Here is a 12,824-nt window from a genome sequence, read left to right as displayed (position 1 = left end):
CCTAACTTGCAAAATGCATCAGCAGTGCAGTTACTGCAGTTACTGTAACTAAAAACAGGTCAAGGAATGAAGGTGCAAAATGCCTGAACTGCAGCTACTTTTATAACTCTAGGCAAACACAAAATATCTTTATCACCTTCATGGAAGTCTTATTAACCAGCTCAGATCAGTGTGATTAAACTCTGTGTCAGCAAAGTCCCACAAGTCCCCTCATAAAAACCTTGTCTTCCAAAGTCTTTTCTCTGGTTTTCCATGCCCTCATGACCTAAGTCTGGGTATGCTGATATTTCTGTCTGGCTGTATCTGCAGCACAGAGGGCTGCTATCCTATTCAAGACACATTATTGAATTCTCTTATCGAAACCATGAGAGAAATCCAGCCCTGTGCTGGTTCCTGACCTACTGAACAAGGCAGGAGGGCTGGCTGGATAATGACCACACTTTTCAGGAGAATTCATTGCCTGTTTCCAGGGTTAGGCAGCAGACACCACCCCAGGAAGGTTTCCTGCACTCCTGGCACCAGCTGACACAGAAAGCATGCCCAGGAACCAAAGGACTGGAGAAGCTGAGGAAGTGGCTTTGGAGACAGGGAAGTCTCCAGGGATTGCTGACAGGGTGAGCCTTGGTGCCAGGTCTCTTCTCAGCAGGTGGAGATCCCATTAGGAGTCCAGGGCACACCCCAGTGCTGAGGGATAAGTGCCTCTGAGCAGAAAAAACTAAAAGCATACATAATTAAATACATAAATAGATAAATAACCCCCATACTTTGCGCAACTGTTCTGTTTAAATCCAGATTATCTGTTTATTTACTTGAAGATGCATTTTTCCTGACTACCACGAGGCAGACAGTTTGATCCAGCTGAGAGGAGGAGCAAGAAAGAAAAGGAAAAAAAAGAATTAAAATCTTTTAATCTGCTCCAGCCCAGGAACAATTCGCCAGTCCTCAGGAGATGAAGCTCTGTGGGGGAAATTGTTTTCTAATTTATTTTTTTTTTAAAGTAGCCCTTAAAGAAGAGCTCCCATTAACAAACATATACTCTGGCCAGCTGGAATGATTAACCACAAAACCACTAGGCATGCACAGAGTGAGCCAGTGCCTTTCATGAGCACTTTTGGCAACGTGGCAACTGCTGACCAGCTTCATACAACGTGCCTTAGCTTCATTTTTGAGCAATTCCTACTGCATCTCAATATAATCTGGGTCAAACATTATTTCTAAACAAAGTCAAACAATGGTTCCTCAGAAACAGGAAACTTGGCCAGATGAATCCACCAGTTTCTGTGGCTGCATTTACTGCATCAATAGACCTTCGAGTCTTGGGAAACTGTAGTGGATGTTCCACATGCTGAATACCTCCATTAGTATTTCATACTATATCAGTTCTTGCATTAAAACTGGTTTTAGTGTTCCCAGATCACAGGTGCTCAGACTTTAGCACCCCAAAGCCACAAGGGATCCCAGGCACAAGAGGTGTGCTTCTGCCTGCATGTTTGTCAGAAGTTTTGGGGTGGGGTTGAAGGGCAGGAAAGGAAAGGAATTGTTTGGTTTAGTCTCCAGGCAATGCTGCTGCAAACAGCAAGGAGGAAACCGCTGAACTTTTGCACCTAGGCAGAAGCCAGGTAAGAATTTGGCTGTGAAGCTGGAAATGGACCCTAAATCCTCCCTACACAGGTCTGGCTCTACAGCCCAGTGCTCTTATTTATGTCTCCCTACATATTTTATAAAGGAAGCTGTAATCGTAATCTTTGCACTCCCAGGTGATGGGATAGAGCACCCAGCCTGGCAATAGATAATTGTATAACATATCTCTGATATATTATATCTCATCTGGAAACTCCATGCAAGCAGTCAGCACAGTTGCAGAGGAGAGCGCAAGGCAGCCACACTCAAAAGTGTATTTGAGCAGAGATAAAGTGCAATTTAGCTGTGTGCCAAATGCTGGTTCAGTTTGACAAGGAGATAAGCAAGAAAGCACGTGGCTCCCACAGTGTCCTTGTCTGAGTGGCAGGATTGCCACAGACTGGATGGAAACCCAACTAGAACGTCACCTCTTTCATTCAGACTATTTATTTCTCTGGCAGGGAAGGTTGATATTCCATCTCCCCCACACCCCAACGTGTCAAAGCTCGTGTCTCTGTTCACTGCCAAGACAGCACAGACTTTTTTTTGAGCCTTCTTGAGGTGCTGCTCCCTACACGTTGGCAGAATATCAGCAGCTTAATTATGCAGACAGTTACTAGAGCCTGCCTGAACCTCCACACCAGGAAAAATTGTGTTTCCTCTCATTAAATTTATAAAGTATTGATTTTTGGCTAAGGTGGGGTCCAAGAGTTCCTGCTATATACTCTGCCCATCACAAAGTTCTTGCTCTCTCTGTGGGTCACAGCCACAGGTAAGGAGTTGGGCTATAAAGGTCTTTGGACACTCACAGCTCAGCAGGTGTTGCTGAGCTAAACAATTTTCCCACTCTTATTCCAACTTCTGAAAGGCCCAGGGGTAAAGGACTGCAGATGACAAGTGAAGAATGGGCACTTTAATTGCTGCTAACATTTACATTAACACATAACTTTCAGAGACCAAAAACACTCTACAAAATAAAGCAAGAGGCACTGGATCTGCAGTACTGTCATGTTTAGAAATTAATACAATAGAATGCATTGGCAAAACTCACACAAGACACCACAGGGCACACTTGGTGATGCATAAACCACATTGTGGGGTGTTTTTGCCCTTGGATTTCATGGTGTCCCTGCCATGCCTAAATGGAAGAACTGCTCCTGTAATTAGCATTAGCCTGAGCAGTTGCATCAGTGAAAGAATGCAGATGGCATCGCTGGAACTGTGCTGAACCTCCTCCACGTACCTCTTCTTATCCAATTCACAGGCCCAGAGAGGAACCCAGTTACACTCCCAAATACTATTACAGTTGCAAATAAGCTGGTTGGAATGTTAAATACCTTCCAGAAAGTGGGTGTGCTCCCCGTGTATTTCTAGGCAAAGCAGAGCCCTCTCCCTACCTGATTAAAGCAGGTCCCTCCCAGCTGGAACAGTATGTTCTATGTCTTGCTTATGGTGGGAGGAAAGCAAAGATACACAGAGCAAATTATGCTTGCAACATCTCCCAGTGCTTGCTACTATTCCCTAGGAAAGCCCAGAATCCTCGTGGCAAATGCAACCATGAACACTTTTGCAGAAAAAGTACAAATCCTCCCTCCTGAGTGTCTGAGATCCTGAGCCCTCGGACAGCCACCCAATGCAGGGTACTCTGAAAAAAGGCAAGAATATACTTCAGAGAAAAACAACAGATAATTGATCAGCCCAAAAGTTTTATCATTTAAGGGATCAGACTGACAGAAATAGAAAAAATCAGCTTCATATTCATTCCTTTCTCACAGTCAAGAGGAATTTTTTTTTCCCATCTCTGCTGGCATGTTCAGATCATTAGGCCTAAGATATAGATGAATATTTCTTGCCAAGTATCTCCTATTGCCAGGACTTAGGACATCTCTTGGACAGCAATGCTGCTGGCTGTCACCTCTTCTTTTGTAAATGAATATGCTGCTTCAATTTTTACTGCTATGATTGCACCATGAAAGGACTTCCACAGTTGCTCAAGTGGTTCAAAAGCCAGCAGAAAAACTCATTATTTCTTCTCTGCATTTCTGTCTCTGCATCTGCCCTCATCCTGGGCCAAGAGTCCTAACCACAGAAGGTGTTAGCTACATGTATGTGGCAACAAGTGAAACCAGACACAACCAGGATTGCTTCCCACGGGCTGGAGAGGCTCAGTCTACAGCCAAATCCAAAACGACAAAGTACACAGATCTCAGTTACCAATTGATGTAAACAGCCTTTTTGTTTCCACCTGAACTGGAGAAGGATTAAGGTTTAGCAACAGGAAGTAGAGAAGATGAGCATGGCAAGCTATAGCTACTGCAGATCTGTACTGCCTTAGCCAAAAAGCCTTGCTGTCTTCTGCTCAAAATGACAAATAGAGTTTGCATTTCCCTTCTGAAGAGAGCTTAGTTAAGACTGTCTATACTATTTGGTTCATCTGATAACAAAATGAAAGTGGGGCAAAGAGAAAAACTCACATTTATTAAAAATACAGTGTAAGATCACCAATGTTAACAAGTTTTGATGAGTAACAGTTAAAAAGGTACTCACTTTTTGGGAGTACTCTGCCAGCAGGGTTAGAAGCCATTCCGACCATAAACACAAGCAGGGGAAAATATACAACTAAAAAAAGGAATATTGCAAGGTTGCACATGCAATCATAGCACCAAAGAAAAATACACAGGTCCCCTGTCCAGTCTGCACCAGTACTTGGCTGAATGCAAGTTCATATTCCAGATACAGGAAATTAAACTCCATAAACCACTCATTCTTCCATCAATTCACTTACAGGTGATGAAAACAGTTTGGCTCTGACTTTGGAAAGCATCTGATTCACAGTGTTTGAAGCAGCAGATGTGTAGGCAACTGTGTTTGGTAACAAAGCAAGGGAGATGTGTTCTGGAGAAAAGGAGGTTATATTTTGCCTCAGATGGAAGCCTTTTAGCAAATATGCAGGATATATCAAATGCAGGGGAGAAAGCACATTTGTACAACCTAAATGCAGCATGACAAAGGTACTGATCATGTGAACATCTCCAAACACTGAAGTGAGGAGCCCCAGGGACTGAAAACCACAAAAAACTATGAGGCAATGGCCTGTAGTACATGATTCAGCTTAAGGATTTGTGTCAGCTTGGTAGCTTGCCTCAACAAAGTTTGGTTCTGTGCTTAGTTCATCACAATGTGTAGGAAGCAAGAAAAGAAAACATACCAAGAAGACTGCATGGATGAACAAGGAGATCCTGGCAAATCTCAAGCACAAAAGGAAGCATGCAGAGGGTGGAGCAGGGGTGGATAACGTGGAAGGAACAAAGACTCACTGTCTGAGCATGCAGAAACAGTTAGGAAAGCCAAAATCCACCTGGCACTGGAGCCATTCAGGGTCTTGGTGGGATGTACCAAGTGAGTGCATCTCACCAAAATGAACAATGAATGCTGAGGGAGTTGGCAGATATCATTGCAAGGCCTCTCTTGATAATCTTGGATTGACGATGGCAATTGTGAGCAGTACCAGAGAGCTAGGGGAGAACAAATATCACCCCTGTCTTCAAAAAGAGAACAAAAAATTATCCACGTTGGACACAAGTCAGCTTTGTATCCTTGTGGCAAAGAAGGTTTATGGTATTCTGAGCTGCACTAGGCAAAATATTGCCTGCAGGTTGAGGGAAGTCATCCCTTCCCTCTCCTCAGCACTGATGAGGCCACTCCTGGAGTTCTGGGCTCCCCCATACAATGAATATATTAATCTAAAGGAGAGAGAGTGCAACAAAGGGCCACAAAGATGTTGAAGAGACAGGAGTGTGTCTTCTGTGAGGAAAGGCTGAGAGAGCTGGGGCTGTTCTGCCTGGGGCAGAGAAGATTGGGATTTCAGGTGGGATTTCATCTGTGTATGGAAACACCTCCAGGAGAGTTCAGAGGACAGAGCCAGACTCTCCAGTAGTGCCCATAAGCAGGAGCAAAGGAAAAGGGCCACACAGGAGGCTCTGTCTGAAGATCAAGTCAGTGCCCTGGCTTGACCAGGGGAGCAGAACCAGAGGTCTCTTCCAGAGGTCTCTTCCAACCTCAGCCACTCTGGGACTGTGGAAAAGTTATGTCTGAATTTTATAGCCATAACAACAGCACTCTCCTTCAGGTCACTCAACCCATGCTGAGTTTAATAGGACGATGTTGAAAGAACAGGAAGGGTAGAAAGAAAAAAATATTTCTTTCAGTCTTTTCTTTCTGTCAAGATAAACAGTTATAAACCAGTATTGCACTGCTGCCAGGTCCTCATTTTATTTTAAGTTTTATTTCATTTAGGGCAGCACAGTGGAACACTGAGCAATCACAGCATCTTAACTTCTGTCCCATGAGCCATTAATGAGCCTGGAAAAAAATATCCCCAACAAAACCTGACTCCAAACCAAAACACAACCACACAAACCTTTTACAAACTGGAGACATTTATCCTGGTGAGCAATCAGCACAGATCAGTGTGATTCCTGTCTTTATCACTGAAAATCAAATGGAATAATAACTGTATGGCCATGCCTGACAGACCCACAGCCTTCACTCCAGGCCATTAAATGACCACAGGTGTCTGTGGCTCCTGCATTTTTGTACACTGAGAGGTCTTGAAAGAATGCATTAGTGATCCATATCTGGTACCTCCTCCTGCAAGATGGGAGGACAACAATAACGTGAGAAAAGAATGGAAGACACAGAGGGTATCGAAGCACAAAGCTGGAGCACAGCAACCTTTCCATTCTCATGATTCTTTTCCTACGTGGTACTTAATCACCAAGCCAGTGCACTTGGAAGACAAAACACAAGAAAAACTTGTTTTTAGAGACAGAGGACTTTAAAAGGATGTACTGGAAAAGACTATTCAAGTCACTGGACACACTGGGGAATTACTGTCAGTTTAAATGTAGGCTTGCTCAAAGCACATAAAGAAGGAATTAGCACATGAAGCATTAAGGATACACCATCACATCCTTAAACTTTGCTCTGGAGTGATTTCTTGTGTTTGGAGCAGGGCATGGCACCTCTGAGCCAGATTCCAACAGTTGTGGTATCTTGGACAATACTTCTGCTATTGTGAGAGGAGCTCTCAGAGCAGAATTAGGATCTTCCAGAAGAGTAGCTCTCAGAAGAGCATGACGGGAAAAAAAAACCACCAATACTACTTTCTCTTGACATTAGTGCACCCATAGATGGTTTTGTTTCTTCATCAGGATCTCTAGTCTTGGAAGCCTTCCACTTTCGTGCTTCAGTGCTAGAGAAAAAATAAATTCTGCAAACTCAGAAGTATTTTCCTCTGCTCTGTCTTCCACTCTTCTAAATGTGAGATGCATCAGGCATTCAAAGCTTTCCAAAAGTGAAGTGCCTCAGGAAATACTCTGGATTATCACTGCCACAGGAGAGAATGAGCAACTCCATTACAGCCCTGTTAGAGTGAGAAAGTACATATTGCTGAAATTCTACCATGAAGCTGACTGATTTACCAAGTGTTACTTTTGAAACCATTAAGTAGAGTGTGGGCGGCTTTGTTTATTTTCTAGCATAATGAAACATGATTTTTCTGGACTTTTTTCAATTATTTAACTTCTAGCTTAATAAAAAAAAAGAAAACAAATCAGACTTATTCTAAAGTTTAAGTTATCTTTTTTCTATGAAAGTTTCATATTAATATTAAAATTCATCCAGCACGATTAAATAGCAAGCTCTCTACTTAATCCAAGCAGAGGAGGAGCTGAGAGGAATGACAACAGTGGTTGTAATACTATTATTAATTTTTAAGAAAAATTATTATTTAATACTTTTTAACAGTAATTCAAATGGGTATGCCTTTTATGGCATGTCTATATAATGTAAAGCTCAAAACTGACAGTGCATTAAGAAGTGTGTCTATACACCTACAAAGTAAACAAAGAGAGATGTCAGAAGGATTCAATTCAATGCAAGAGAGACTACCCAGAAACTGGTAGTCTAAATAAGAGAGTTGAACAGAATCCACCAAATACATTTTTCCACAATTGCTGAATTGCACAATTATGCAACTATGTGCAAAAAAACCCTCCCCAGGGAAGCAACGCCCTTGCCAGAAAATGCCCATAGAAAGAAAAACTTAAATTCCTTTATGAAATGCCACAGCAGACCATGGCAGACCCACAGCTCAGTCGACAGCTCAGCGAGATGCAAAAGCTCTCAAGGAGAAAAAGAAAGGCTTCTGCCATGGCTGGCTGAGAACATAAGGGGTAAACATTGCTCAGTACCTGCACATCAAAAGCAGAGAGCCAGGGAAAAAGCAGTTCTTGACTGCAGAGCAAATAAAAGAAATACCTTTTTTTGGCACTGCAGAGTTTGGAAAGGCATGCTTAGAAATTGCAAGTGGTAGCCTCAGTGCTCAGCTGTACAGGAAACCAAATACATGAACATCAGTCAAAATTAGTTGTAAGATAGGAGTTTTTAAATTATTTTCTTTTCTTAATAGAACAAACTAAGCAAAGTCTCGAGTGCCTGCTTAAGCTGAGAGACAAGAGTTGTTTCAATGACATTGGCAAAATCCTTGTTCTGGACATTTTCAAGGAGCACATGCATGGTAAATGCTTAAGAGTGAGCAGTGTTTTATAGGACAAAAGTTAGGCAGTGCTCCCAGAAAGAACTGCAATACCTGCATGCTGCATTATCATAAATAGCCAAATTCTGGGAAAAGATCAAAGGTGAACGTTCCTGAGCTTTTACCATTGGTAAAGTGCTAGCTTGCAAGCTCTTACGTCAGCTGAGCGCGCTACAGTGAAAGCTGACAGTAATTCCTTTTATTCCTCAGCTTTTGGTTGGAGAAACACAGCTCAGATACTGAGTCACATCCTGCCCTCCTCCAGCACTTCCTCGTTCACAGCAGAAGCTCCCTGCAGCAGCACATTTGGATCTCAGCACGTGCAGAGGGAGCACAGGGAGATTCCACAGAGGTAAGCAAGAGATCAGGTTTTCTGTCTTGTACCAGAAATTGCTAAAACTGCAGTATTTGGACTATGGGTTTTGCCTAAGGTCTTTTACACTTGCTTCAGTTGCTGTAGCCCAGTTTCCCATGCTCTAGCATGGGAAAAATGAAAAAGAAACAAATCTGGGTTTGGCTTGGGGTTTGGTTTTTTGGGTTTTTTTGTCATAAGCGACAGTTTGCAGGGGAAGAAAGGCGACAGATGGAGGGGGTTCCCAGTTGTGTAACTCCATCCCTGTGCTGGATGTCTGCTTAGACTGCAAAAGGGAAAGTGAGGCTGAGGCTGCCACTGAAAAGGCATTTCCAACTAATTTTCTCACTGAGTACAGTTTTGTCTTTACTCCTGCTCATAACTTTTTGCTTTTCTTTAGTCATTAAAGTGACATACAGTCCGAAGTGACCAAACAGGGAATTTCAGTGTAGTGAAATTCAGAGAATGAGCACCAGGCTGAAAATAATCAAATCACCCTTGCTGCCTCAAAGTACCACCTGAGCAAGAAAAAAGGCTCAAGATATTCAGCACACTCCTCACACCAAAAAGGAACCCTGTGTAACTTCTCAGATTCTGAATGGTCGCTGCTCACACACTGGCAGAGAATAGCAGAAAGAAAAGGGAGACAAAGTCCCAGAGCACTGAGCTGCAAACTCACAATCACAGAACCAGAGATCCAGTTCTGGTTCAGGGAGTGAAGAAGTCAAGTGTAAGAGTGACAAGACAAGAAAGAGGGAAAACAACAGCGCAAGAGGGTTTTCCCAAGCTGTGAGTCACTGTGGTTTGTTATGAGCAGTGGTGGACTTTGGGGGAAAAAAAAAAAAAAAAAGAGAGAACAACAGGCTGCTGCACGAGTAGGCTTTAGACAAACTTGGTGCCTTCAAGTCTTGATAGAAGATTTATATTAGGTGAATAAAAAAAATTAATAACCCCACAAAAACTACACAGCCATAGATGTAGTATGGCAGGGCATTTAAAAATGCAGGGTATTTAAAATACTTTCCAATTTTGAAATCTAATTTTCTTCTTGATTGCTTGTCCCTTCCTTGAGAGGGGACTGTACCCACCAAATAAATGCAGGGACAGAGGAAGGTGGGAGAGAGACACCTGGGAAAAGTGCAGAGCAACAGAGGCCACAAATTCCAATATCTAGTACCTCTTCCATGTGAACCTGGAACTCAGACCCCCCATGAGCCAGCTTATGCCAGATAATTTTACCTTTTGGAAAGCTAAATAGAAGTGTTTCACCAGCTGACTAAAAGTGAATCCTGAGGAAGAAGTGAAATGACACAGCTATAGATTTCAGTTCTCATTAAATCAAAAGGTTGCCATTATTTTGAGCTTAACTTGGTAACACAAGTGTAAGTAATGTAAATGTGGAAAACAGCACAGATTTTTCATTCTAGAGAATTTATTTGTCTCTTTCTGGAAAGGGAGAGGAGGTGGTGAGAAATTTTCAGCTCTGAGGGTTCTTCTTGTAACACAGACCAGGTTATCAAAATATTTACTAAGATGAGCATTACAAAAAAGTCTCTGATACACTTTCCCCAGTTGGGAAAGCCCAGAAAAAAGGTTGCATGGGTGTTTACTACATTCAGGAGACTGATCTTTTGGTAGAACAGTCACCAGTTCTGCATGTTTGGTCTGCCAGAGAAGCCAGTCAGGGGTTGGGGGGTGAAGAATCAGTGGGAGAAGAACATTTCAATCTATAAAAGAAAAAACTTATATATTCTCTAAAAAAAAAACCAAACCAAATCAAACCACCACCAAATCACACACACAGGTGCAACTAACTCTTTAGGGGGCTTGTTGGATTTTCCCACCTTCTCATTGTAAATGACATGCACAGTTTACTGCTAACATAAGACCTGTTGTAGCAGATCCAGAAGAGGTCCACAAAAATGGTCAGTGCTGGAATCCCTCTCTCCTGAACACAGGCTGAGAGAGCTGAGGTTGTTCAGCCTGGAGAAGGCTCCATGGAGACCTCAGTGGGGCCTTTCAGGGTCTTGTAAGAAGGAGGCTTTTTGCCAGGGCCTGTGGTGACAGGAAAAAGGGCAATGATGTTAAACTGAAAAACAGTAGATGTAGGTTGCACATAAGGAAAAAATCTTTACAGTGAGGGTGGGGAGGCACTGGACTGGATTGCCCAGAGAAGTTGTGGATATCCCATCCTTGGAAGCATCCAGGCCAGCTTGGATGGGGCTCTGAGCAACCTGGTCTACTGGAAGATGTCCCTGCCCGTGGCAGGGGAGTTTGGAACAAGATAATCTTTCAGGGTTGCTTCAACCCCATTCTGTGCTTTTATGATGAGTACTTCAGAATCCTTTGAGAAAGGTGATCTGGTTTCTGTCTTTCACACCCCTCCCACATTCCTCTTCTGAACTGTGTGACATCTTTCCCTCCCACTCAGGACAAGGAGCCTATAGAAGAAGCCTATAGAAGTCTCCTCTGGAAGCTGAGCATTCCTGAACAGCCACCCAGAGGGACAGTCCAGGCAACAGGACACTGCATGCTCCTGTCAGTGACTGAGCTTGGGTTCAACAGGTGAGAGGAATAAGGGGAGGAGAGGAAAATATATAAACTGTCCTCTGAGTAATGAAATACTTCACTGAGTGTACATTCTCATTCAGTGTATGTGTATATATCTAACGGATGGCAGCAGAAAATATCTCATTGGCACTTTCCAGTGGCATGTGGGGATGTGTACAGACTGTGAATGTACCTGCAGTCAGATTTTTCAAAGCAGCCTGAGCCTCTGAGACTTCCAGTCATTGATTTCAGTTCACATCTGCTCATATGTTTTTAAAACAGCACTTTAATACCTTGAGGGACATCCTAACCCCAGAGTGAGGGGTGGTACAGAGTGCCTTTGCTAAAAGGGGCTGGAGAAGTACCACTGTCTTAGTGTAGCATGAATTCCATGTGCTGAAGGGGAGTAATTAATTGCATCTCCCCAATACACAAAGTTTCACTCCAAATTCACTTCTGCTCTATAAAAAAAGAACACTAGTGAGTGATGCAATTCAGCTTTTGCTTGGTGTAGTTGAAGAATGCAACTTTAATAAAGAATGGAAAGGATGGAGAAAACTGGCAAATTATTCATCTAGATAATTATGATGGGTTATAACCTAGAGGGTTCTAATTTTTAAAATTATTTCTACAACTTAAGTTTTGCATGCAGGTATTTTCCTGTCACACCACTTTGTGCATATGTTATCATGTGGTTTTCCATGTTATTTTATTCCACTTACCATTTCCTTCCACAGCTGCTGAAAAGACCAGGTTAAATGAGATGAGGGAAAGTGTTGTTTGCTTGATTTTTTTTTCCTCCCACCAGTTTATGAATATAATTAATTAGTTCTAGGGTCCAAACATATTTCTCAACTAAGTGCATTTAAGTATAATCTCCAATTCTGGCTTCTTTTCTAACATCTGAGCACCTCATGGTCAACATTAGCATGTGCTTAAGTTTGGAACCAGAACTTTTAAGTAAAAGCAAACTTGCTTTCAGCTCCTTTATCAGGAGTCTTGCCAGGCCACTGATTGATTGATATCACCACAGAGAGAGATCAGAGCTAGAGAGATCAGAGCTGGAGCCAAGCAGATCATTCCCATTCCTTCTCCAAAGAGGACTGATTTATTTTGACATCAGGAATGGGAAGAGCATACAGAACTCCATCCATTTCCCTCATAGAGGTAGACCAGCTTCAACTTTGCTGTTCCTCTTACCCAAATCCAGCTTACAATGCAGAGAATGACACTTTCTTTAAATAGCAATAGCAAAGATGAGGGGACAAAAGGAAATGCCCAGAAGCATTTGAGAAACCCAAGAGGTGAGAAGAAATGGCAAGAGGAGTCACTACTTTTCCAGCTCCACCATTTATCCTGCAGGGGCAATTCCATGGTTAACTCACTCCCATAAACTCCTCACTCATCTCCCATAGTGATGCTTCTGAAGACTCAGCCTGCAAGCTAAGTTTTCTTGGCATCTGGCAGGACTAGAGGTAGCATTGTGCTTGTCAGAGATTTTTGAAAGCAAAGCATGATCCTGTATGAATCTAAAGGCCCACAGTGATAGATTCTACTCAATAGATCCTATCAGAGTTTCCACTGTGTCCTATAACAAAATCCATACTCTTTTATAGATTGGTTTTCTTGTTTGTTTAAGATGAGGAAGGAATTTTTCTTGACAAGAAAGCCTGCAACAACACATGAGGATGGGAATGAAAGCTC

The 12,824-nt window shown here is 42.5% G+C and overlaps 1 protein-coding gene across 2 annotated transcripts in view; it reads left to right on the top strand.

Moving 5' to 3' along the window:
- The first annotated feature begins 8,400 nt into the window (after positions 1-8,400).
- The window catches only part of LOC146444123 (myelin-oligodendrocyte glycoprotein-like), a 31,711-nt gene continuing 27,287 nt past the window's right edge, over positions 8,401-12,824 (top strand). For both annotated transcript variants that reach the window (XM_085047080.1, XM_085047111.1), the window contains exons 1-2: positions 8,401-8,570; positions 11,002-11,135. The gene's annotated coding sequence lies outside the window, so the exon portion shown is untranslated. The remainder of the gene's footprint in view (positions 8,571-11,001; positions 11,136-12,824) is intronic.

Source organism: Lichenostomus cassidix, chromosome 1 (genome assembly GCF_008360975.1).
Source record: "Lichenostomus cassidix isolate B80296 chromosome 1, HeHo_3.0, whole genome shotgun sequence".
Taxonomy (NCBI): domain Eukaryota; kingdom Metazoa; phylum Chordata; class Aves; order Passeriformes; family Meliphagidae; genus Lichenostomus; species Lichenostomus cassidix.
This window is presented reverse-complemented; position numbering and strand designations above follow the sequence as displayed.